The 27291-nt window shown below is 43.2% G+C and overlaps 1 long non-coding RNA gene across 1 annotated transcript; it reads right to left on the bottom strand.

Moving 5' to 3' along the window:
• Positions 1–12477: 12477 nt before the first annotated feature.
• LOC138838056 (uncharacterized) lies at positions 12478–18440 on the bottom strand. The gene is made up of 3 exons (XR_011375548.1): positions 18356–18440; positions 14575–14718; positions 12478–12586 (listed from the first exon to the last, which is right to left on the bottom strand). It is a non-coding gene; the product is annotated as an uncharacterized lncRNA (long non-coding RNA).
• Between the last annotated feature and the right edge of the window lie 8851 nt (positions 18441–27291).

The following is a 27291-nucleotide window of genomic DNA, read 5'->3' as shown; positions in this document are numbered from 1 at the left end:
AAAGACGAACGCATCGAGTTCCTTTCACCAGAGGCTTGCTACACAATTCTCATGAATGAGTCATGATCATGTTTACGGCAGATTCAGTAACTGCTCTCTCCAAATCCCTCAGTCACTGGACCAACATGATGAGCACCATCTGGAAGGCTAGGCGTCATGCAGGAGGCCAGGCCCACCCAGAGCTACTAAATCAAGGTTTTCATCTTAACAAGTGCCCAGTGATTGGCTGTTCCATCAAAGTGAGAAGCATTCCTCTACAACATAGCCTCTTCAGTCGGCCAGCTCCACTCTCAAGGGCTTAGGAATCAACCAAAGATATGCTAAGGACCTGTGTGATCTACCCTGTGCTAGGAGTTGGGGAGAATAAAAGTGCAGTCTGGAAGGGAGAAATCCAAGGAAAACAGAAGTTCAGAATCTGGGTAGCCTGAGGCTGCAGGGAAAGATGACAAATACCGTGTGACTCACATAGCCATTCCTGAGAAAGACCTGGCCCTGAGGAAGGAAGCAATAAAATGCCCAAATCCTAAGTGCACAGCTCAATGTCAGTTTGAACACCTCACAGCCATCAGAATACAATCTCCAAGGACATTCGGCTAGAAGGTATTATTAAAAGAATTACCTGCAAAATGTATTAAAACAGGTCATGCCACATCACCAGGTTAAGGGGCAAGTTCCCTGGACTGCCATCCCTTTCTGGGCTGGATTCTGAGGGTGCAGCTCAGACCATTAACAATGCTCCAATCCATCCTGGTGGTGTGTTTACCTTTCCTGCGTTCTCTGGGCATTTTACAAAGTTACAGAAAGTAAACGTGTAAGCCTTGCCCTTTCCTCTTCATCATCTGTATCTTCTCACCTAATCTCCTAGAGCCTGGACTGTGTGATCGAAAGTCATCGATTGTAAACACATCGACTGCTTACCACCTACAGCAGGCACAGGATGATCCCAGACAGAAACAAGTGCCCTGGGAGGTCTGCAAGTTGCTGACAAATCCATCAAACTACAGGAAGTGCATTTCTACCCAACACAACTTTTCTGACACAAACAGTTGTCTTTAACACCGCCATAAAAAGACAAACATCCAGTAGGGATGATTGCTATCAACTTTTCCACACTTGTGCCCCCACACTAGAAGCCAGGCCAGGGAGGCACTAGTGTAGGAGTGCTTCAGGACCTCTCTCTCTGCCTCCTGCTCCAGTCCAGAGCTGCAGCCAGCCCCACTCCTGAACAGCAAGGCCATCTCTTAAACAGCAGGTCCACAGTGCACTGCCTAATGCACAGAAGGCACGGCAAATGTTTGCCAAAACCTCTAGTAAGCTATCAAACACTTTAATGACCATTCCTGCATTTCAAATGCTGTGCCTGATACTCATTATCTCAGCTTCCCTTGGACTCTGCGCTAGTATGGCACTGTGACAAAAGCCCTTTCCTGAACCCTAATTAGAGAAAAGCCTTTTCCTTTCTTACTTCTACCTACTTGATTCTGTGCTGAGAAATCAAACATCTCATTTTCATTTTCCTCAGAGAGTAAAGATCGGGACCTTATCATGATGATGCACAATTCATTAAACAGGCAGGTGTTGTTTTTACTTCCGGACCTGGAATAGAGCCTAACACACTGTAGACACAAAACCCAGGCTGAATTATTCACTCTAGAAATTACCATAGGAGCTGTGGACGTTAGTGTAGATCTGCATTCTCATGGCAAAGTCCCCATCACTGTTTGTTATGAGTGAATGTTTATGCCTTCCCTATGATTCACATGTTGAAGCTTAAGCCCTAACAAGATGGCATGAAGAGACAACGAGGTTGAGAAGAGTTCATGATGCATTCAAGACTCTAACGATGGAGCCAGGTACCAGTGGCTAACATCTATAACCCTAGCTACACAGGAGGCTGAGATCTGAGGAGCATGGTTCCAAGTCAACCTGATCAGGAAAGTCCGTGAGATTCATATCTCCAATTAACTACCAAAAGCTGGAAGTGGAGCTGTGGCTTAAGTGGTAGAACACCAGTCTTGAATGAAAAAGCTAAAGGAGAGGGCTCAGGCCATGAGTTCAAGCCTAGTACTAGCATTAAAAAAAAAAAAAAAGATGACTCAGCAGAAAAGGTCAGATAAAGTGATGTTAGGGAAATGAACCCTAAGATATGTATTCAAATGTTTTTTTCTTTCATGTGATTGTTTCAAACACATTTATAAGATTATTTCTTTGTTGCTTTGTATGTCCCTCCCCCATAGTATAACCCCTGCTTTCACTGATTTGATGTCGGTATGGAGGGGAAGGGGAAAAACAAATTGTTTAAATAGGGATCCAGGTGGACCCATTGCAACAATGAGATGTACAAGTTGAAAATGAAATGTACAACTTTGGTGGGTGGGGGGCAGGGGGGAAAAGATTGGGTGGGGGGTGGGGGAGGATGGGAAGGGATGGGAAGGGGAAACAAAGGAGGAGGCTACAATGCTTGATAAGAAATGTACTCATTCATTATCCTGCCCATGTAATTGTAACCCCTCTGTACAGTATGTTCACAAAAAAAATTAAATTAAATTAAAAAAAAAGAAATGTACTCATTGTCTTGCCCATGTAATTGTAACCCCTCTGTACAGTATTTTCACAACAACAACAAAAAAAGATGACTCTCATGAGGGGTTTGTAAGAACGCATGCACACACATGCACAAAAGGTATCCGTGAACACAATGAGAACGTGGCTGTACACAGGCCACCAAGACCAGTCCTCACCAGACACGGACTCTGCCAGCACCTTGATCTTGGGCTTGTTAGTCGCCAGAACTGCTGCTGACATTCCATCTATTGAACTTTCATCTACAGCAGCCTGCAGTGCACCAAGACATTCTTAACAAAAAAAAAATAATAATAATGATGTTTCAAAGGAAAGAAATAACATGCTTCTTCACAGGATCAGAATAAATTATAATTTTACCCCAGGAAGAAATTTACACAATGTGAAGGACATGAGGTTATCAGACTCTCTGCTCTAACTTCTTAATCAAAAGGATCCTAATCAATGCTGACCACATGTGTCTAGACTGCATAACAGAGCATGCCAGGGAGTAGGAGGAGGGCGGAACAAGAGAGGTTGCCAAAGATCTCCTGGGATTTATGTGGTTGTGAAGCCCGAGTCCTAGCCCTTTAGCCTGCATCTCATTTACCACATCCCTGGAATGCTTTTGCTCTGCTGTCTGTTCCTCTTCTCTGAAAAGTTTTTTTTTTCACTTTTTATTTACGATAAGCAAATGGAACTTTTAAAAAACAAACTTTGTGCATAAAGTTGATGTGGCGGCATGCATGCCAGTGCCAGCTATTTAGGAGACTAAAGCTGAAAGAACATTTGAACTCACTCAGGCCATGGCGTGCTGCCTCCCGTGAGTGTCCTTCCAGTCTTCAGCCAACCAAGTATTAGTCACCAATTAAGTGCCAAGCACTGTGCTGGGCCCCAGGAATGCAGCGATACAAGCTCTGATCCTTGTCCTCTGGGATGGGATAATCTATACTCACCACTGTACAAGATAGGAAACCATTAGGAAAGTTCTTCTTAGGAGTTAGCCTAAGAAGTTCCAGGAGAGGTACCATGTGGCATGGAGAGAGCCAAAGGCAATGGAGGGGCTTGGAGTATTTCAAAGCATGCGCTACAGAAATCTGAGAAAGCTTCCAACTACCAGCTTCTGTAAAGGGCAAAAGGAAGAGGCCAAAGGCAGCAAGAGACAGGGTGGGGGTGATAGACTCTGACCCTAGGAAGTGGTAAGGGGGGGGCATTAAAGAGACTTATATGGGGGAAATAACATTGCAGTTGGGACCAGAAGGGATAGGAAACAGAGGCAGAGGGCTAGCTTAGACTCTGCTACTACAGACAGCACATGGAATAGCCTGGACTAGGGACAGGGGAAAACAGAGATGAAAGATTAAGGAAGACAGATCTGTAGCACTTGATGGATGAGTCTACTGGATCTGAGGGGCTGCTGATGTTAAGATCTAATGCTTAAGGCATACAGCCACCCTTTGGGTCTGTAGGGTTTTTTTGTCAGAGAAAACAAACAACTGAGGATAGAAAATACTTTACAAAAATTATCTGTACTGAACAGATACAGATTTTTTTCTTGCCATCATTGCCTTAACATCATTGCTATTTACATAGGTAGGTTATATGCAAGTACCAGGCTGGTTTATATTTATATTGTATCTATGGATGACATTCATTCATATTTACAAGTACTGCTGAATCTAAACCTCACAGTGACTTGATTTCACTGATTTTTAATAAAGAAAATTCAGCAATGCAAGAGGTAAATTGACTTATCCAAGGTCTCTCTCCATACATTCTGTCAAAGAACTGAAAAATGACTTCTGGGATTCTGGTCAGGGTAATGGGTAAATGACACAAATCCCTAACGCACTTTTCTGGCTGCTCCCTGACAAATAAGTCATGCTCAACCAATGACATACTGCTCTAACTGCCTTCTCTCTCTTTCCAGAGCATATACTAATGATGAAACATGTGACCTTGTGCATACTAGGCCAATGCTGTACTACTGAGCCACATCCTCAGCCCCATGCATCTCTTATCTTCTCCAGAGAATGGTTCCTGGTCTCTACCTGCTACCCCTACCTCTGCCCATTCTAATTTTGCCTTCAGAAGTCTGTTTCCTCCAGCTGACTCTGCCAGCCAGGAAAGAAACAGTGATGTGTCTCATTCATTTGGTAATCCTGGGACATAGAACATAGAGTTCTACTTGGGGTTATTTCATAGGAAGAAGGTATGGGAGAGGAAGACAGGAATTCTGTTTTGGACATACTGAATTTCAGATGACAGAAGGACATATAAATACAAAAACTTCAGCAGGACCACAGGGTATGAAGGCACAAGACCTGCACAAAAAGCAGTTCTGAGTTGGTGGGAGTCACCTGAATAAAGATGAAGTCACAGACAGGGGAAGTTATGTCCAGTGCTCTCTCTCCTTGCCTCTGTTGATGCTCATGCTCCATGGTTAGGCTCAGCTCCCAGTACAGCCTCTCCTGTACCATCTTCTAATAAGAAGTGCTGACTGCTCATCCGTTGCCTTCTATTTTTCTTTTTTCTTTTTCTTTTTTTTGGGGGGGGGGGTCCGGTCATGGGGCCTGAACTCTGGGCCTGGGTGCTGTCCCTCAGCTCTTCAGCTCAAGGCTAGTGCTCTACCACTTGAGCCACAGCGCCACTTCCGGCTTTTTTCTTTTTTCTTATGTGGTGCTGAGAAATCAAACCCAGGGCCTCAGGCATGCAAGGCAAGCGCTCTACCACTGAGCCACCTTCCCAGCCCCATCCGTTGCCTTCTAGAGCCAGCCTTTTGCCTAGAATAACTCACCTATCCATTGGCTCGCTTCTCACTCTTCCTTAACCACCTCATGTAGGCTGCCCACTTACAATGTAAAGGTAAGCAATTCCTTAGCCCTTCTGTACATCCGTTTCTTTGAATGAACACAGGCTAGCTACCATTGGACTTATTCCTTATAGATTCTTCAGAGGACCAGCTGAACCAATTCACAGAAAGGGCCATTCTTCTTCTTCTGTCCAGGCAAAAACCACATTCTCTTTACCATCTCTGTGACCTGCGTGTAGGCTCTCCCTAAGGGACAGACTCTGGCTATTGTCTAGCCTTTGAGAGGGAACCAAATCAAAATATCAGCCAAGTGACTGACAGCAAGGTTATAAGAAGGACAGGACCCAGGCAAACATCAACATAAATGGAACAGTCCACAAGGAAAAAGCACCTGGAGAAACTGGAGGGAAATAAAGGGAGCATCCTTGTAATACTATCAGACTGCAATTGTCTTCCTGTATTCTGCTTACTCTCTGCTCTCAGCCAGACAACCTCCTAGCTGGCCTCCAGTGTGACAAGCTCATTCCTACCATTGGGCCTTTGTACTTCCAGTTCACTTTACTCAGGGAAAAGAGTTCCTCTTTCCTCACCTAATGGCTTTAGTTCTCTACTCCACTGGCTCTTCAGAGAGCCCTTCCCTACCTGAAATCGCCACCAATGTTCTCTGTTGACTTGTGAGACCCTTCTGAAGCCTCTTCAGACTTGAAGGTGCCAGTTCAACGTGAAGTCGACAGCTCTAATGGCTTTCCCAGGACCCAGCCCCTGTGCTCTTCCGATATGACCCAAATCCCAACCATTTCTCTCTAAAAAAGACTTGTCACCTGTCCTCAGTCTCATGCATATGATTATATAATAGGCTAAAAGTGACAAGGGACCGAAGCCACTTAAAGGACACACAAAGAAATGTCTGTGAGCATGAATGTCTGTGAGGCTTCAAAAATCCAGAAATTGGGGGCTGGGAATGTGGCTCAGTGGTAGAGTGCTTGCCTTGCATGCATGAGGCCCTGGGTTCAATTCCTCAGCACCACATAAGCAGAAAAAAGCCAGAAGTGGTGCTGTGGCTCAAGTGGTAGAGCGCTAGCCTTGAGCTGAAGAGCTCCCAGGCCGAGTTCAAGCCCCATGACTGGCAAAAAAAAAAAAAAAAAAAAAACTCAGAAAAATGAGGAAATGCAGAAAATCTTTCACTTAAAAATCAATGAATTTCATTACATGCAAATTCCTCAAAAAAAATCCAGAAATTGTAAAACTGCATCATTCATTGCACACACATATATATGTATATATATATATTCACCAAGGGAATATACTCTAATCTGCCTTCACATGTCTAGTTAGTGCACATGAGTCTAGACAATAGCAATTCATGCCAGAAAATAGAAAGAACAAGTTCTGATACCCAATCAACAATGGAATATACGAGGTTTAACAGAGGCTGCTGCCAGTGATGGACATATTTAAGCCAACTTTGTCTTCCTAGGAACCTAAGACATGTGGACTACAGAGAATGGATCATTCTCGCACCGACCCTAAAGATAGGACTTGAGCAACTATTAAATCAGTCAAACAAATACCAGAGTCAAATCCTCTGAGTTCCAGAACAAAATTTTTAGACAATCTCTCATGGTGAGATATGAACCCAAATCCAGCAGAATTGAAAGGGATCGGGCTCCTTTGCCAGACAGATGACTTGTGGAGGGCTCCTGCGACCCACCAAGTTCCCATCCGAGAGCCATCCCCACAGCACCCTGTGGGGGAGACTCTACCAATTGTGGCCAAGTTGGCTGTTTCCTTAACTTGTTCCCTGAGTGGAAAAGCCTGATGCACCAACTTAATCTTTTTTGCATCTTGAGTCCCATCTCTGCAGACCCACAAATTAGCATGGACTTGTAGGCCAAAGGACTCACCATTTTGGGTATGGGGGAGGATGTGTGGGAATATATTTTAAATAGCGCAAACCCAAACTAATAACTTTATTTAGATCTGCGTCTGCTCCCTATAAGGTTCCAAAGAAAGACCTGTATAATTACTAGATACACAATACATATGTAATATATTATTAATACATATATATATATATATTCAGCCACCAGCCACCTTTTCCTTTAAGTAGCAATTATACTTGCTTTTGAAAATAATTTCCCTTATTCTGACTCCATTTAGGGTGTCCATTTAGGCTTCTAAAACTTCTAAAAAGAACAGAATTGATTATTCTGTAAACCCTATACTGGCATTTCCATGGGGAAAATGATGTTTTTTTAAAAAGTCAGAAGTTAGATCCATCTGACAGGAAAAGCTGTGAACGTGGGGGAAGGAGGGAGTGACAGTGGATAATATACCTAAAACACCATCAGAACATTGAATTGTCCCAGATGGTAACCAAGAAGCAATGCCGAGTATTAACTGTGCCTGAGAGAAAAACAACTCTCATCCTTGCAGAAAATGGAAAGGGGGGGAGGGGAAACAGGCCACTAGTATGTGATTTGTCATCTGTTCGGTATTTATTGGTGGCTCCTAAACGTTAACTGCAAATTCTCTTAGCGATCCAAGTATTATTTTAAGCAATTCAAACCTGGAGGGGGGAGAGGAGAGGAGAGTGACAGGGGAGAAAGGAAGAAAGAGGAGGGGGGGAGGGAAGGAAGAGAGGAAGAGAAAGGATAAGGGAGAAAGAAGAGAGGAGAAAGGAGAGGTTGAGAGGAGAGAAGAGAAGGCAGAGAGGAGGGGAGAAAGGAAGAGAGGAGAGAGGGTAGAGAGAAGAGAAGAGAGAGGAGAGGAGAAGGAGGGGAGGGAGGGAGAGAGAGAGAAAGAGGGAGGGAGGGAGGGAGAGAAAGAGGGAGGGAGAGAGGGGGGCACACCCCTTTAACCTTGGAAACATAGGAAGGGACCATTGTCGCTGGCCCGGTGGCGGAGTCTCCACACCTAGGAGCAGCTATGTCCCTCGTACCCGGGCCAAGCTTTCCGCCCGTGCGGAACGCTCCAAAACACCCGCTTACAACCTTCAGGCTGAAGGCTCCCAATCTAGACGTTATCACAACCGACTGCCAAGCCAGGGAGGGGAGGATGGACTGCTTCAACCTCGTCTCAGAAGCATTTCTGATAAAGAACTAGAGAGAATTGCTTCCACACACACACACACACACACACACGCACACGCACACGCACACGAGCAGACCTGGGGATGAGAAGACCTGCTGGGGTTTGGAGCTGAGGCTCAAACCTGCACACTGGGCTTTTTGTTCTCCTTTAGAGCCGTACCACTGTCCTCTCTCAATCGAGCCGTTTCTATGGCCTCAGAACTTTCCTGTCCAGTGATCTGCCTTTTGCTGGCTTCTCCTCGCCGCGCCGCCGTCAGGGACGCTGCCATCGCGTTTCCAGATGGAGAGGCGCGGGCGCGGGAAAGTTTCCGTAACTTGCCCAAGGTCAGCCAGGGACGAGCCCAGGACGCGCCCCGGCCGGCCCCGCGGCGGGGGACCGGACACCCCCTTGTGTGTCCATCTCCCGCGAGTGGTCGGAATCCACGGGAATGCTGTGTTTCGGGCGCCGCCGCCACTGCCGTCCCGCACGCCTGCCCGCGGGCGACCGCGCGAGCCACGGCCGGTCCCCTCCTCCCCGCACCCCCCGCGGCCCACCCAAACCCTAAAGTTTCCGGGGTGCTCAGACGGGCCCTCCCCGGCCCGGGGCCCCGCGCGGCCGCCTTACCGTACGCCTTGAGGGACGCCATCCCGGCCCGCGGCCCGCCCGGTTAGCCGGGGCGTCGGCGGGAGCGGCGGGCTGTGCGCCGCGCCCCTGGACGGCGCGCGCGGGGCCGGGCGAGCGCCTGCGCTGGGCTCCCCGGGCGGGCGGCCGCCCCGCCGCCGAGCATGCCCAGTCGGCTTCCCCCTGGCGGCCCCCCACCCCCACCCCGGGGGGCGGTGCCGGCGCGCAGGTGTCTCCCGGGCCGGGCGCGGGGAGCGAGGGCGCGGACGGGCAGCCGAGCTCGCAGACCCCGGGGTGGAACCTGCGGCCCCGGGCGCGCGCGGCCGGAGGGAGGAGGGGCGAAGGCGGCGGTGGGAGGGGCTGCTGCGCGCGGCCGCGCACCGGGTGCGGGGAGGACGGGGAGGGGAGGGAGGGGCGCGGACATGGGCCCCGGCGGGGACGGCCCGGGTGACACCCGCAAGGTCCCCGGGGGGTGGAGGAGTCCTCGTGCCTCACGGCCTCCCAGGCTCGGCCTCCAGCTCTTCGCCTGGGGAAGTCGCACGGGAGCGCACGCCCAGGGCGGCTGGGGTGGATCCCGCCGCCTGGGGCTGGGGGCGGCGGGGGGGGGGGGGGGGACGGGCGGGTGACAGCCTTGCCCTGAGCGAGCACTTCGTTAATGAAGTTGTTGATGACTGAGTATGGGGTTGGATTTCACCCCCAACAGTTTACACCTGTTCCTGCGCACCTCACGCGTCACCTTTGTTCTCCATCCTGACCATCCGCACCTGACTCAAAGCCAATTCCGTTGAATGAATACTGGAGCCTGCTGGCTGCTGGCTCTCCCCAAAGGCCACCCACTCTGGCAGGAGGTTCTGGGTTTGAAATCTGCAGCAGGTTTTTTTTTTCTTTTTTGCGGGGGGGATCGGGAGTGGAAGTGGAAGGTGGTTCTGAGAAGCAAGCCGCCCGCTGGGGCGACAGAGCTGGAGAACAGGGAAGAGGACCCAAAGCCTGCGCGGAATTAAGCAAACCCAAGGCCTTGTAAAGTGATTGCCCCCAGGCTGCTGGTCCCTGTGACCCAGGGATCGCTGCATTGAAAAAGGCCATTTCTTGTGGAGGCATCAAGGGTGGGAAAGTTGCTTTAGGAAGCCTCCCTTGTAGGACCTAGCTGTTGCCCCTTCAGGGCCTAACCCAGTCCAATCCACAGATTTTTTTTTTCCAGCTGCAGCCAGATGAGCAAATCTCTAGAGGAAAACATCAGTGACCACAAACTGTGGCCAGTGGTCAGGCCGCTGGTCAGGACCAGAAGAGGGCAGGTGAACCCCAGTATTGAGACTACACTAGTAGTTAACTAGACATCAGCTCTGGGTATAGTCTTTGTTGTTATTGGGGGGGGGGGTGCCAGTTCTAGTGCTTATATTCAGAGCCTGGACACTGTCCCTTAGCTTTTTCCCTTACTGTTGGTATTCTAACACTTGAGCCATAGCCTCATTTCTGGCTTTTGAGTAGTTAATTGAAGGTAAGAGTCTCACTGATTTTCCTGCCAGGGCTGGAACCAACCATGATCCTCAGATCTCAGCTCCCTGAGTAGTCAGGATTATAGCGGGGAGCCACCAGTACCTGGCTTAGACCCCCTATCCGCCAACCTGTTCAGTAACTGGCCTGTCTATCTCACCAGACAGCTGCAGGGATCAGGGAGACAGTACCCTTTTTGAGGCTTGACTTGGAAGCTGCCTCCTGACCCCTCCCTTTCCCCTGCCCCAGCCTCACCGCTAGTCACCTGAGGTTGAGCTTGAATATGTGGTCACACACCTAGCCAGTGGGAGAGCTGTGCACTATGGGTGCCTGCCTCCTCTGTGCTCCCCAACCCTACCCAGCCCCATCCATGGCAGTCCTGGCTTGGCTCATCTTAGTTTGTTCCATCTGGAGCTGTCATTGGCCTCCTCCCCTCTGGCCAGAGACTAGGTCTCAAAGCCATTGGCATATTGTATCCATCCTTTTGTGTGTGTGTGCCTATACTGGGTCTTGAACTCAAGACTTCCAAGCTCCCACTTCACTTTTTCCCTTACGGCTCGTGTTCTACCACGTGAGCCATGCTCGCTGCTTTTTGCTGGTTAATTGGAGATAAGATTGTTCCAGACTTTTCTGCCTGGGCTGGCTTTGAACTGCAATCCTCAGATCTCAGCCTCCTGAGTAGCTAGGATGACAGGCATGAGCCACCATTGCCAGGCCTGGCAAGTTGTATCAGATAGCCCCCTTCATTCTCCTTTTACTGCCAGCTTTCAGTTCAGGGGGAGTCATGAGGAAGGACAACCATAATGAGTTCCAAATTGCACTTTAATTCTTCTTGGCAGCTCTAATTAGCAGCTACAAAGTGATGTCTAATTAATTAACCTCTCAAGGTGAGGTGAACTTACGTCCACATAACACCACTCAGAGTCCTTAAGATACTCAGTATCTTCAATGGGATTGAGATTGGGAATATAGGATCTCTTTTTGAGGAACTGACAGGAAGATTGTCAGGTTTGTTCTAAGCCATTGGATTATTAGCAGACCCTGGGATCTCAGGGGATAATGCAATCTTTAAGCAGCCTGCCTGAGTCCTCAAGGACTACAGGAGGGCTTTCTCTTGCCTCCTATCCTTGTGACAAATGACAGCCAATGAAGAATTATGAGCCCTGGTCCAAGCCCCAGGGGACGCCAGAGTGCTATCCATGCAAGATTCTCCATGACTTCCCTCAGGAAGTGACACGTGACAGATGAGGCCCAAGATCTGTAAGTTGCCAATAAAATTTCTTTAAAGCAAACTTGTCCTTCAGATTTTCTTTATGGTTTAGTTATTGGCCTTGTTTTTCAGGAGTAAAATATGAACTATCATCAATTTGATGAAAGCTAGGATCTTGCCATGAAAATGGTTTCAAAGGAAATCAGCTCTCCTCTTTTCAGAATACTCTCAACCTGAACTATTTGGCTTACCGAAGCAATTATATCGTAATCAATGCTGGAAGAGGTTGGTTCTCTGTGATTAGCATTTGTAGTAATTCATTTTAATTTTTGTAGTTCAGTATTCTACAAATACGCATTCGATAATACCACTACATCTGAAAATTAGTTTCCATTTTCCCACATCAACTTGACTTGTAATTTGAGCCATTATTAAAAATTTCACAATGTTTTTAAATATGGCTATTATTTTCTATATCCCATAATGTTTAATATTTTTGTTGTAGCATTTATCCCATCTAATTGTAATCTATTTACCCATTAGAACCCATTTCCCCACTGGAAACCAGGGACTATGTGATATATTTTAGGGCATCCAATTGGCCCATTTTCTGTTGCTAATAACACAATTCCACAGATGGCTACATTTGAAGGAAAAGAGGTTTATTTTGGACTATGTTTTAAGAGATCCACAAGTCTGGTGATGGCTTTGTTGCTGGCAGAGTTGTAAGTTGGCATAGAACAAGAGATCAGGAGAGAACGTGTATGCATTTCTTCAAACCTTCTGGATCCAGTTTCTGATTCTCTCTCATACATGTACTAGGATTTAATTATGAAAGCTTGTCGTGATTGCTTTATCTAATTCTAACCATCTCCCAACAGCTCCAATTCTAACACCATAGTTAGATCAATTTAAAGTTCTAACTTCCTAATTTGGCACAAACATCAACACATGAAAGTTCTAACTTCCTAATTTGTCACAAACATCAACACATGAAAGCTGAGGAGACACACTCAGTGCTAGGTAGGTTGTACTGAAAGATATAAGGACAGAGGTTAGGACTTCTCCTAAATGCATCAGGGCCAAACAGTTGAAATACACAGTGAAAGAAGTAAATATGTGTAGTGACTTTTTATCTCAAGGTAAAGGATGAGTTGTTCTGACTTCTTGATCTCCATTTCTCAAGTGTCATGAAAGTGTTTCTTCAGTTTATAACAGGAAACATTTTTACCTGTAACATGGGCTTGGAGACTTCTTCATGAATTCTGAGTATGAATGCTTTTAATGTACTATATCTCACTAATTACCTTTGTGACAATTTAATTGAATTTTAAATGAAATTCAAGATAGAATAATTTTTTGGGGAAACTGACTTGTTATTAAATCCCATTGCATTCATTAATACAGAGAAAATTTTGCTACAGAGCTGGGCCCTGGTGGCTCATGCCTGTAATCCTGAGTACTCAAGAGGCTGAGATCTAGAAATCATGGTTCAAAGCCAGCACAGGCAGGAAAAGTCCATGCGACTCTTATCTCCAATTAACCACCAGAAAACTAGAGTGGAGGAGCTTATGGCTAGAATGGTAGAGAGCTAGCCTTGAGTGGTAGAGAGCTCAGGGACAGCGGGCAGGCTGGCAGGTGGGTGGGCCGGCAGAAAGAAAGATAGAAAGAAAGAGAGAGAGGAAGGAAGGAAGGAAGGAAGGAAGGAAGGAAGGAAGGAAGGAAGGGAAAGAAAGAAAGAAAGAAAGAAAGAAAGAAAGAAAGAAAGAAAGAAAGAAAGAAAGAAAGAAAGAAAGAGAGAGAGAGAGAAAAAAAGAAAGAAAGAAAGAAAGAAAGAAAGAAAGAAAGGAAGGAAGGAAGGAAGGAAGGAAGGAAGGAAGGAAGGAAGGAAGGAAGGAAGGGGAAAACACAAAGGAAATTTACTACAGGATCATGTTTCATATGCCTTAAATATTGCATTATTGGGCTGGGAAGGTGGCTCAGTGGTAGAGCGCTTGCCTTGCATGCCTGAGGCCCTGGGTTCGATTCCTCAGCACCACAAAAGCAAAAAGAAAAAAGCCGAAAGTGGCGCTGTGGCTCAAGTGGTAGAGCACTAGCCTTGAGCTGAAGAGCTGAGGGACAGCGCCCAGGCCCAGAGTTCAGGCCCCACAACCGGACCCAAAAAAAAAAAATATTGCATTATTATGTTTTACCAATGACATGGGACCTCACAGAGCAGACACTTGTATTCAACTTCTTCATGTGGAAGATTCAAATTGACCTGCTAGATTCTGTATTCATGTTTATAAAAGATGTTATTCCAAACCTCAATTTCCATGTTTAAAAAAAAACCTTTTGTGTATTAAAATCCATTTACCCCATCCGAGGAACACATTTTCTTTATGATATTGTCTGTAGAAGTATTGCCTTCAGTGAGCACTGTTAAAAGAGTCCTGGAATCTACGTATCTCTTCTGGGGTTTGTCCATTAGACAGTTCTCTAACATGGAGAGAGTACACAAAACAGGATAGGACATTCAGGACACGTGACTGAATTCACAAGACCATGCACTACATGAGCATAAAATCTAGATCCTATTTCTCTTCACATAGTACTCTAGACAGTTGAAGCCCAATAAATGTGTATTGCTGATAGACTTATGGAAGGTTGGAGCCATGAGGGGATTTAGAAAAGAGCGTAGGACCTGGGGTGAGCCCAAGTTCATATTGGAACTCCACTGCTTATTAGTTATGTGACCTCGGAAAAATAGCTTAACTGTGGCCTTGAGTCCCTCATCAATACAATGCAGGCAATAGTTAATACCTACAGCAAAAGTTTGTTGAAAATAGGATGAGTTCAAATGTACAGTGCCTTTAAAATAGTTCTTGGGGGTGGTGATACATAATTATAATCCCAGCATTTGAGAGGTCTCTGCTGAAGGATGTTGAATTCAAGGCTAGCAAGATCCTGTCTGTGGAAGAAAAACAGAAAAAGCTAATTAAAACACTTATCAATACACATTAACTCCCATGAGTGCAGTATTCATCCCAACATTTCCTTGAAGAACTTTAATAATGTCAACCAAGTGCTGCTATCTTTTAATACGTTTTTATTTTTTAATTGTTATTATAAAGGTGTTGTACAAGGGGGTTATGGTTACAGGAGTCAGATGAGTACATTTCTTTTTGGACAAAGTCACCCCTTCCCTCACTCTCTCCCAGGTCTTCCCTCCTGTCCCCACCCACAAGGTGTACAGTTCGTTTTCAATGTAGTATCTGGTGAGTCCCACTGCTGTGTTTGTTCACCTCATCCCTCTCCTCACCCTCCCAAAGACAAACAAGACAAAAAGGAAAGAACATAAACAACAAAGAGAAAAAAAACACCTCTTTTGTCCATTTCCTGGAGTTCATGTCAATAATTTTTTTTTAATGATCAAAGGCACATTGTGCCTTTGCTACTATTCTGTGCACTACTGTCACCAAGGGTAATATTGTTCAGAATATTTAACAGCTCACACAGCTAATCCTGCACCAATAAGAATAAATTGAACAGAGACCCCCAACTACATGTTCCTGGCTTAACCCATCAGTGTTCAGAATGCTGGGAAGTCAGAAAGCTCCAAGATGCCCGACAATGGAGGGCTCTTAAAGATCTTAGGGTTATACCTGTTTATTGCCAGCCCATAAGGTATTTTTTCAGATCTGATACCCCTGTCTCCTGGCTGCTGTTTCTGCTTCCCACCTTCCCAACCTGCACATCAGAACCACTGAGCTGCCATCATCCCACGAGCAAAGGAGGCCTCCCTCCAAGCGTGCCTTCAGCACCCAACTCCCTACTGAGGGAAGCAAAATGGAACATAATGGGATTATCAGAATGCAGAGCATGAACTAGAATTTTGAAGAGACATGTAAATCTCTATTGATGAGCCCTACTTAGTAAGAGATATTTTTGCTGTCTGTTTAATAGGATATGTATGAGGGAAGGGAAGAACTCCAAGGGATATGTTTTCTTTTCAATGAACATCAAGCGAATCATTCAAAATAAATAAATGAATAACCAAGAGAAATGCTGAATGGATTTTGCCAGCTGCCCACTGGGAATAAAGTTCATGTGAGAAGAATATGGTCATAAGGGAAGAAAATATTTGCCTTCACTGCAGAAAAGGAAACTTAAAGAAATAAAAAGTAAACAAAATCCAGAGAACATCTTTTAAAAAACAGTGGCAGCAAAATCTTTTAGGAAAGAGCTCCCAGAGTTCTTTGCTTTTTCATGAACTGAGGTTTTCATAGAAATATAAATCTATATATTTTATATATTTGTATATGTATATAATATATGCATATATTACATAATATATGCATATATTACAGTATGCATATATAAGCATATATGAAATAACATCAAATCTACTTTTAGTGTGATAAATGAAAACCTAACTTGTATAGCTTTCTCCTCCAGCTTTTTCTTCTACCCTTTTCCCACCTTTTCTGAACTGATTCCCCATCTTCAAATCAGCCTGTTAACTGGCTGATCTCACTGAATGCATCAGTTGAGTTGGGATGTTATTTTATTTGCTTTAAGATTTAGGGAGGTGCTAGTACATACCAAACACATGCTATTGCTATAGATTTCTGTATAAATCCATCCTGGATGCTGGGGTGAAATTCATATAAAATATCTAAAATATTTTGAAGTTTTTAAATTTACTTCTCTATAGTTTTCAATTTTTCCATAAAGAATCATAAACTGAACATATTGATACTTAAAAAAGAAAGGTTTAAGTGCTAAAAATTTAAATATGTTATAGTAAAGGTATTTAGGGACAAGTAAAATTACATGAGTAATGTAAATATAGGAAATGAGTTAAATATAAAATTCATTGTACCTTCAATAATCATATGATTAACTTTAAGCAGTGCCTACAATATACGTGAAATACAAACAACATATTTCAATTATAATTTGTGATCAAGGTAGTAAAATGTCATACACTTTAGAAGCATCCCAGGCAGATACTTGCTCAACTTTCACAATTGTCCTGGCTACTGAAGATGGATACATTTTGCAGAATCAGGGTCCAAAAGTTCACATCACAGGCATCTTCCTAAGAAACTCCTGAGGCATGGCCTATTTTATATTGCATACCTCAGGATTACAAGATCTATTTATATTCTGGTTAAGCTCCTAATGAAGTCTGAATCTTCTTATTTTTTTCTTGCTTTTGGAATCTGGACACAAATTTTAGTGAGTTACAACCACCTCTCAAACAGATTCCCATATGTACTTCACCCTAAATATAATCTATTGATTCAGAGAAATGAAGCAACTCCATGGGAATGTATTGCAATTCCGTAATTACAGGTAAATCATATTGCTAAGACATTATGATACCAGAAATTCTTTTTCATGACTATATGACTGATATATATTTTCTATGACTAATATGATTGCTAAGTTTTCCCACAAATATGGCTCAGCATAGTAAAAGCACAAATATAGAGAACATTGTGAAGTTGGTTTGGATTGTGATGTGCTTTGATCTGCAGTCTATTAATTATATTTGTGACAATAACCATTGTTACTTTCATTTTCACAAGACAGAAAAGAAAATGGGTGGAGCCATACATTCTAAACACAGTCATAGGTCTGCCTCTGAGACCAAATAATATTGGCTTCCTTCACAAAAAATGCTTCCTCTACTTTCTCTCATTTTATTTCTAGTTATGTTCAGGATATCAAGGTACTCAGCTAAAGACTTAATTTCCCAGGATCTTTTGCAGCTATGCGAGAGCCCTGTGGCACAGTCAAAGCAGCAAAAGAAATCTATTCGTACAGAGTCTGTTTTTTGTTTTGTTTTTTTTGGGAGGTCCGGTCGTGGGGCCTGAACTCTGGGCCTGGGCTGTCCCTCAGCTCTTCAGCTCAAGGCTAGCACTCTACCACTGGAGCCACAGCGCCACTTCCGGCTTTTTCTGCTTATGTGGTGTTGAGGAATCGAACCCAGGGCCTCAGACATGCAAGGCAAGCACTCTACCACTGAGCCACCTTCCCAGCCCCTACAGAATCTGTTTGTACTGATGATTGCATGATCTGCTGTTATGGTTAGGTTTTCCCCTTTTCCTTCCTCCTTCTTTTTGCCTCCACTGTGGGCAAGTTGACTATAATTCCTATTTGGAGACAGTGCAAGACATCACAAAGAACCTCAGAGTTATAAACATAAACCTTGTTGAGCTGATAAACCACACACAAGCAAACAACCTCTGGGCTTTCAGATTTCATTCTAGCTGAGAAAAATAAACTGGTTATACATCTTGTTGCCTTCAATTAACAACAGTTCCTAATATTACTCTCTCAGTCCGGTGTTTTGGGTAATCAGATAGCTAGCAAAGATTTTCTCTAATCCCTAATAGAAATCAAGAATGGGAAGGGATTCCTAATATGTTAATTACAACAGCTGTCCTTGCACCTGTTTCAATAATGAGACACCTCATAAAAAATTTTGCTATCAACTGTAAAAAAATCAACATCCACTTATTACTTACATTGTTCTGAAAACTGTCCTGTCCTCAAAAGTCAAACCTTTAACTCTACGTAAAATACTTTGACTATACCTGGAATCATCTGAGATGGGGTTGTGTGGATGATAGATTTCCTCTATTCTTTATGTTGCCACCGCGGTACACGTCTGAGCATTCGGCACCAATTGGCTGTGAAAAAGAAATTACACAGGAGAAAAAACACCAGGGGAAGATCATTCCACATGATTAAGTGAAAGCTCGGTTGGTTACAAAGGTCTGAGCTCAAAGGAGTAGCAGAGTATTAAACATGAGATGTGATTTCTGCAGAAGGATGAAGCATATCATTTAGGGAAAGGACCAGTACAATCTCCTTTTCTGATGAAGTTAGCATCAAAGACTATGAGATGCACTATAAGTAAACTTCAAGTTGGAAGTGAAAAATGAATATACAAAGTGAAAGCCAGGTTTAGTGGCATAACACAGATATTACAGGTACCAGAAAAAAGGCATGAGGATTTGAGTTTAAGGGAAGCCTGGGCTACGTAGTAAAGAGCTCATCTTAAAAAAAATGAAGTTAAGAATGGTAAAGGTGATCATTCAAATAAACTTTTGTTGAATATTTGTTCTGAAACAGAAGATCATTCATTTTCCTCATTTAATCTTTGAAACCTACCTTTAAGGACATCAGGTTTGTTATGTTTGTTTGTGTGGGGTTTTGTGTGTGTGTGTGTGCCATTGCTGGGGCTTGAACTTGGGGTTGGGCACTGTTGGCTCAAGGCTTGAACACTCAACTGCTTGAACCATAGCTCTACTTCCAGCTATTTTGGGGGAGGGACAGTAGTTAATTGAAGATAAAAGTCTTGCAGACTTTCCTGCCTGGGCTAGTTTTGAACTGTAATTCTCAGAATTTGTCCTCCTAAATAGTCAGGATGACACATGTGAGCCATTGGTGTCCAGTTTAAGGTTTATAATCGAGGAAAAAAGGACTTGGAGCGGTTACACAATTTTCCCAAGCACATACAGTTAGCAAGATGCAGAGTAAGAACCGTCTGATGCCAGAGAGATGTGCTGTCAGCACTGTTATGCAACCGTGGTGCACGTGGCACAGCATCCCCCAATATTTCCAAGTCTGAAGATCTCTTCCATCACACTTTCTTTTAAAATTCACTAATTGAAAATGAACTATACAACTTCGGGGGTTAGGGGACCAGGACAGGAAGAACTGGGAGGAAATGAGGGAGAGGATCACACTGTTCAAAAAGAAATGTACTCATTACCTGAATTATGTAACTGAAACCCCTCTGGACATCACCTTTACAATAAAAATAAATAAATAAATAATAAAGATTTACAAATTTACTAACTGAAAATGCACAGAGTGTATTCAATAATGGTCTTAAATGACTGCTTTTCATTCATTCAAATGAATGAATATACATTCATCCAAATGAATGTGAGTATTCATATATATGAGACTTGGGATTTACATACTTCAAAGGCATTACTTGTTGAAAATGGGAATTTGTGGCCCTTTTGAAACAGTTTCTTGATCTCTCCAGGGAACAAATTGTCTAAGTTAAAGTCCTCTGAGTAGAATATACCAAGACAGTATTAGATTTGCAGAAGGTTTGCTGAGGGAATGGCCCTTAAAGGGATATATAGTAGCAGGGCACTGGTGTATCACACCAATATTCCTCACTGCTCAGGAGGCTGAAATCTGAGGATTGTTCAAAGCCAACTCAGGCAAGAAAATCCCTCAGACTCTTATCTACAATTAACCACCAAAGAGTGGAAGTAGAGCTGTGGCTCAAATGGTAGATCCCCAGCCTTGCACAAGAAAGCTCAGGAATAAAACCAGGCCCCAGTACTGAGAGAGACAGAGACAGAGACAGAGACAGAGACAGAGAGATGGAGAGAGAGATAGACAGAGAGAGACAGAGACAGAGAGAGAGACAGAGAGAGACAGAGAGAGAGACAGAGAAAGAGAGAGAGAGAGAGAGAGAGAGAGAGAAAGAGAGAGAGAGAGAGAGAGGGAGCAGTTCTGAGAAACTCTGGCCAGCCAATGTGAAGCTCCTGAATTAATTCTCCATTGGGTCAGCACCAATGCTCCTATTAGATCAAGGCTATGCTCAGCTGTCCATCAACAACACTTCCCACAAAAGGTCACGTTAAAGGAAATGGAGTTGCTCATCTCCAAGGCAGTCATAGATTAAGAACTGTAGATATGTCCCTGTACCTTCATTATTTAGACAAGGAATATGAGGTCCCATTACATTATTCTACATAAGTAGGATGAGAACTTACTTGATCCAATTCTCATGTCAGCAAGTGCTTTAAGACTTCAATTCTGGAGTAAAATTCACTTATATAAAGAGGTACTTTGGGTGAGTTATTTAATTTCTCTTAGCCTCGCCGTCCTTCTAGAATGATCATAGTATCTATCTTATAAAACTATAGTCAGTTTTCAAAACGATAACATATATGACAATGCTTAGAAAAATACCCGGTACCTATAACCACTCAACAAATGCTAGCTATGGTGGCTTCCAAACCCAAGAGCATCTTATTATATCCTCTCGCTATCTACCCAATTCATTCTCATTAACAAGTAACCCAGTCACATGGGAATTACTATTACCCCCCACCCAAAGTTCTCAAAACTCTCTAATGTTCAAGAAGGTAATCATTGCTCAAAAGATACTCATGTGTCACAAATGAGCAGTCTGAATGCTCTGAGGAAGACTTAATCCACAAATATTCAGTCTTGACTCATTTAGTGCTTTCAACATTAATTCAGCTAACTTTTATGCAGGATAAAAATAAGCCTCTGATATTTAAAATCCAATTCGATACCTTAAAATATTTACTGAACTGGAAGGGAACAAATCAATGCTGCACCGCCAAGGTCAGAAGAGAACGTGCATATATTCTTGGAGAGTCACCTGGGCTCCCAAAAGCTCATTTCTGGCCTTTACAGAGCTTCCTGAAAGGCAAGGAGAAGTGAGGAGAGCGCCAGCCCCAGCCGGAGCCAAGCTGACGCTGGGGTGCTGTATCAAAATGTAGAATGAGGCTTTTATTAAAGGCTGTGAGCTCCAGGTTCCTGGGAAGGCACGGCATTGTTTCCTCTTTGACTTGAAATCTCCTCTCCACTGGGTCTTTTAAAAGAAAAAGAAAATAAAACAAAAGAATATACTGGCAGAACAATGGGAATATAGTTGACACTATTGAACTATACATTTAAAATGGTTACGAATGTAGAAAGAAACAAAAGGAGAAAAAGTGTGTGTGAGGACGTTATCTGTCCAACTACTCTGTAAACTGAAAACTGCTATATAAATAAAGCTCATTAATGAAAATATAAGTATATATGTACTAATGAAAGAAGTCAGATACCAAAGTCCACTTGTGTGACTATTTTTTTGGGGGGGGGGATCTGGTCGTGGGGCCTGAACTCTGGGTCTGGGCACTGTCCCTCAGCTCCTCAGCTCAAGGCTAGCGCTCTACAACTTGAGCCACAGCACCACTTACAGCTTTTTTCTTTTTGCTTATGTGGTGCTGAGGAATCAAACCCAGGGCCTCAGGCATGCAAGGCAAGTGCTCTACCACTGAGCCACCTTCCCAGCCCGTGTGACTATTTTTATATGAAGGCAAGTCTACTCAGAGAGATAGGGGTGGCCAGGACTTGGAGAAAGGAAAGATGGGTGAAAGATTGCAAATGGTACTGAAGGTTTGGGGGAGGATGAGTTAAAAAAAAAACCACTTTGGAATTAAAAGCAATCTCTGCACAGGTTTCTGACTCTACTAAGAATGACTTGGATGGCACAACTAAAAGACTGAATTTTGTATTATGTGAGTTCTATATCAGTAATAAAAAATGTGTATAATAAATGTCATATCTTTTCATGTTTGGCCAAGAAACACTGGACTATAGGAGGATGGAAGGAAGGGGACCAGCAAAAGTATATGTCCCTCTTGCTTTGGGAACTTGCCCAACACCCTCTGATGATGTCAGCACCCCATCTCTACTATCTAACCCCCCACCATGGTTTCTGTGGTTAGCTTTGTTGAAAGGGCCTTGTGATCCTATGGTGAAAATAGCTTCTTCTGCATGCTTTCATTTCTTCTGTTTTTCATTTCTCTAGCAGCTATCCTGATCTCTTGACTTTTTGATACTCCTTTATAGTCACACTGTTCCCAATGCATGCTTGCTTTATGGCTCTTTCATCTATTCTCATGGTTAGAAGATTGGTAGATGGTTAGGCGGCAGATGATAGATGTGATAGATAGAATAGATAGCTAATGAGAATTATTCTACTCCCACTTCCTATTATAGAGGAGAGTTCGTATCAATCACTTGAATATTCAGTGCAGACACCAGATGATCCGCACTTCAGAATGGTACTGAACTATCCCTATTGTAAAGGGTCATCAATATCTACCCTAACAAAATGCCCCTTAAAGAGATCAAACTGACTGCAAATAGTTTGACATTATGTCAGAACAAAGCCCAACAGTCAATATCAAGCATAATGCTCAACAATCAATCTGACTTGCAACCACCTGTGCTGGTATACGCCTGCAAGATCTTGTTCTTGGGAGGTTGAGACTGAAGGATCACTTGGGTACTGGGAAACAGAGTAAAGAGTCCACATAAAAAACAAGAAACCAGCAGGGAGCCAGTGGCTCACACCTGTAATCTTAGCTATTCAGGTGGCTGAGATATGAGGATCATGGTTTGAAGCCAGCCAGGGCAGGAAAGTCCATAAGACTCTTATCTCCAATAAACTACTCAGAATTTTTTTTAAAAAAGCTGGAAGTAGCACTATGGTTCAAGTGCTAAAGTGCTAGCCTTGAGCACAAAAGCTCAGGGACAGTACCCAGGCTCTGAGTTCAAGCCCTATGACTGAGAACAAGGAATAAGGAGGAGGAAGGAGCGGGGGATCAGCAGCAGTTAGAAAATTACTTATAGCCACAAGTCAGTCATTGAAAACAGACCCAAAAATGGCAGAGATACAGGACTTAATAGAGGAGGACATCTAAACCAGTATTGTAACCACATTCAAGTAATTAGAGGCAAATACAAACATAACAAAGAAAGAAACAAAGGGCACTTTAATAAAATCAAATACAACTCATAGACAAATATAAATTTTTATATTTTATAAAAAGTATATAAAAATGTAAATTCCAAATATAAAACTCCAAAGCAAAAGCAATGCTAAATAAGCCAACGTTAAAGATAAAAATGAAACTCTGAAACATACCCAGTTAATCCAAAACTTGGGAGGAACAAAGGGAAAAGATAATGACATGGACAAAGGAAACAAAGAAAAGATGGTAGACTCCAACCTATCCATCTCCATAATTCTAGTTATGGCATACACAATAACATGAATGAACTACAATAGAAACATTGCACAACAGTGTCAAATACCACGTGATTCCAGTGAACTCAAACGCTCAGCAAGTTCCATGTAATCAATAGTGATACTTGCCTGATTCTAGGATGGAAAGGGGTTGTAAAGAGTACCAGTGGGAGTAAACAAAAGATCTGACATCTTGGTAAATGGTAGCAGGACAGATCTCAACAATTGTCAAAACTTCTTAAACATCAGTATTTTGCGTGTACAAATTATACCTCAATAGAGGTTTTAAAATATAAAGCTCTTCTCGCCCCATGCTTAATCTGAAATCTGTGCTGTGTCCTCTTTCTCATATTAACAATAGGTACTGAGTATCACTTTTATTTGCACACCTATTCTGTTGACGTAGTGAGGCCTGGAACACTGGGACACCCAGTCCGTGTTCATCTAAGATGGTAGCTACATATATACTCATTTCTGACAGATTGGGTCAGGTGGATGCCCCAGAGGGCAGCTGTATTGTTTGTTTGTTTGTTTGTTTGTTTGCCTCCCTCATGGGAGACCCAAGTCCTCCCGTCCTCTCTATTTTCAGCCCTCTCCTGCACTTTCAGTATGACTTTTGAGGATCATTCCAAGATTAATGGGGACACCGGATGCTTCCTTCCTGCCATGAGTGAAAGTGGTTTGTGGCCTAGGGAGGCAGCCACTCTCTGACCTTCCTTCTTCAAGGACAAGGTGATTTTGCAAATCAATAGGGAAGCTGGTAGGGTGTATTTTTGGGGTTTTTGTTTTTCATTCCTTCATTTGTGCTTTGAAGCAGGTTTATCTTCCTCTCTTAAGATTATGCTGACATTGGCCAACTTCCTTCCTGGCAGAGCAGTTGTATTCCCCCCTTAAAAAAAAAAGCTCTGGGTCACTGTGACAGAACTAACCATTCTGTGCTTGCTAAGCAATCATGCTAATCACTCAGCTCCTGTGACATTTCGTGGTTGAGTTTGCTAAATGGAAGATTTTCGGCAGAGAACTTCTTCAGGAAACCAGTGAGACAACTCCAGAGTTCTTTTCATTATTGAATGATCACAAAGATGTTGCAAGTTACCCTCAGCCAGTCTGATAAGTTTCTGCATGAAATCATCTGCTCTGGGACCCTAACTGCATTGGACAAGGAACTTCACGCGTATAATTGCAGATACTCCCGTATTTTCCAGATTAGTTAAGACTTTCAAGCTCTTCCATGTCAACAGTGCTGTCCTCATCCTTGCTGAAGCTTTCAAACTCTTTTAGGATCAATTCAGATGACTTGGGTGAAGTCTTTTCTGAACTTGAAAGGTCCAAACAGAAGTCGATGATTTATGGAAAATGCATTAAAGACTTACCTGATTGTGGTCAGGACACAGGGGCCTCGAAATATATGAGTGAGGCTTGATATAACGTATCATAACAAAACTCATAAATTAAAATTTACACAGAAGTATACTTTAACTGTTCAGCTGTTTTTTAAAAAAAGTTTTAAAAATATGATAATATACTTTATAGTGGGAAAACGAAGTGCACACTGAGAAGAATGTGGTATTTTATGATGAAATTACTAATGCACTAAATCTTTGACCCAACACTCAAACTGATAGAAATTCACTCTGAAAATCTATTTTCATAAATACCAAAAAAGCACAATATCTATTACATTTTAGTTGTAATAACAAAATATTACAGATATACAGCCATATGATATGAACAAATATGGTTTAACCATACATGGAAAATTCTGCTACCATCAAAAAAGAATGAAGAAGCCAGGTGCCAGGGGCTCACACTTGTAAACCTAGCCATTTAGAAGGCTGAGAACTGAAGGATCCTGCCCCTCAAAAACAACATCAGCAAGAATCTCTCTCAACACAAGAAGCTGGGTGTAGTGGTGCACTTCTGTCATTCCAGCTGTAACAGGAACATTAAAATAGGAGAATCACAGTGCAGGTATACACCTGGAGCCAGTGAGCCAGTGGCTCATGTCTGCAATCCTACCTACTCAGGAGGCTAAGATCTGAGGATCACTGTTCTAAACCAGAGAGGAAAAGCCCAGGAGACTCTCCAATCAACTATCAAAAAGCCAGAATGGAGCTATGGCTCAAGTGGCAGAGCACCAGCCTTGAGCAAAAAAGCTAAGGGACAGCCTTCAGGACCTAAGTTCAAGTCCTAGTACTGGCATAAAAAGGGCTGCAAGAAAAAGGGCTGAAGGCATAGCTTAGCAGTAAAGTACCTGCTGCAAGAACAAGGCCCTGATTTCAAACTCTAGTACTTCCACAGAGACAAGAAAAAGGATGAAGAAGATTGAGTTCTGATGTGGTGGTACACACTATAAACAAAACAAAATTTAAACACAAACCACCTAGTAGAACATGCTGATTTTCTTTCATGCAATAATAGTATTAGAAATGTAGGAGACTAACATTTTTCTTAGAAAATGGATGCTGCAGAATTTAGGAGTTAAATGATAAAGGTGAAAATATTAATCTACCTATTTGTGTAGAGAAAGCACGGCTGAGGCAGACTGCTGGCAGTTGGGGAATTTAGCTTTAGGATACATGGGTGTTATCATATGTTTACTTCAACTTTCCTGTAGAATGAAAAACTTCAAATAATATGTTAGCAAGAGAGCGAAAAGTCCTACCTGATATGTACCTACAATCCAGATGGAAGCATGTAATACAACGCCTCATAGCCTAAGATTAGAAACAGAAATGGAAGCTTCTGTATTTGAAAAAAGAAAATCTCATGTAAGGTAGTGGATTTTAAACTTGGACTTTGGAGACAGACCTAGGTTAAGAACCTAAGCAAGTTCACACACCTTCAGTTCCCACCTCTAGAAGATGAGGTTAGTAGTACCTACCATAAGAGATGGTCATGCAAAAGCATGAGATCATCCACATCAAGTGTTTAATTAGCCTGATCAGCTTGTGCTCCACCATTTACCTTTTAGTGCCACGTTTTAGGTACAGTCTTGCATTTGCATTACTTAAATAGATTAGAGCAATGGTTCTTCAACATTAAATACATGCAAGCTCCTCCTCTCCCCACCCCCCTCAACAAGGACTCATATTATAAAAATGCCTAACCTGGTTTTCCAAGTTGGGCCTCCTCACTTCTCGCTACTCACTTCTACTCAGAAAAAGATGGAAGTGGCTCTGTGGTTCAAGTGGTAGAGTGCTAGACTTTGAATAAAAGAAGCTCGGGACAGTGCCCAGGCCCAGAGTTCAGGCCCCAGAACTAGAAAAAATAATTCCAAGCAAGGCAAGATGTCTCAAAGTGTTATTCCTAATACCCAAGATTTGTGGTGTTGGCTCCGACTATGATGACACCACTTCAGAACTCCTTGGGCAACCACATGATATTGACCATACAGTGACAAAAGAGCAATGAATGGCTTCACCTATGGCCTCAGAGCAACATTAATGGAGCTACATAGGAAGTGCCCTCAATTCCCTATTTCTCTTTAATAGATTCATTTTCAGAGAGACCACAAGTAGCCAGTGACTCTTCTAGCCCATAGAATTTCAAATGCTTCTCCTGCTAATAAAATACTGAAAGTGTTATTGCTGGAGTTTGGGGAATATAGAGTCATGCGGAGAGAATCAGAGCACTTGAGGTAGGGTTGAGGAGAGAAAGAGA

Source organism: Dipodomys merriami, unplaced genomic scaffold (genome assembly GCF_024711535.1).
Source record: "Dipodomys merriami isolate MVZ:Mamm:240054 unplaced genomic scaffold, mDipMer1.0.p SCAF_10, whole genome shotgun sequence".
NCBI classification, from domain to species: Eukaryota; Metazoa; Chordata; class Mammalia; order Rodentia; family Heteromyidae; genus Dipodomys; species Dipodomys merriami.
Note: the sequence above shows the minus strand (reverse complement) of the source record. Positions and strands in the feature narration are given on the sequence as shown.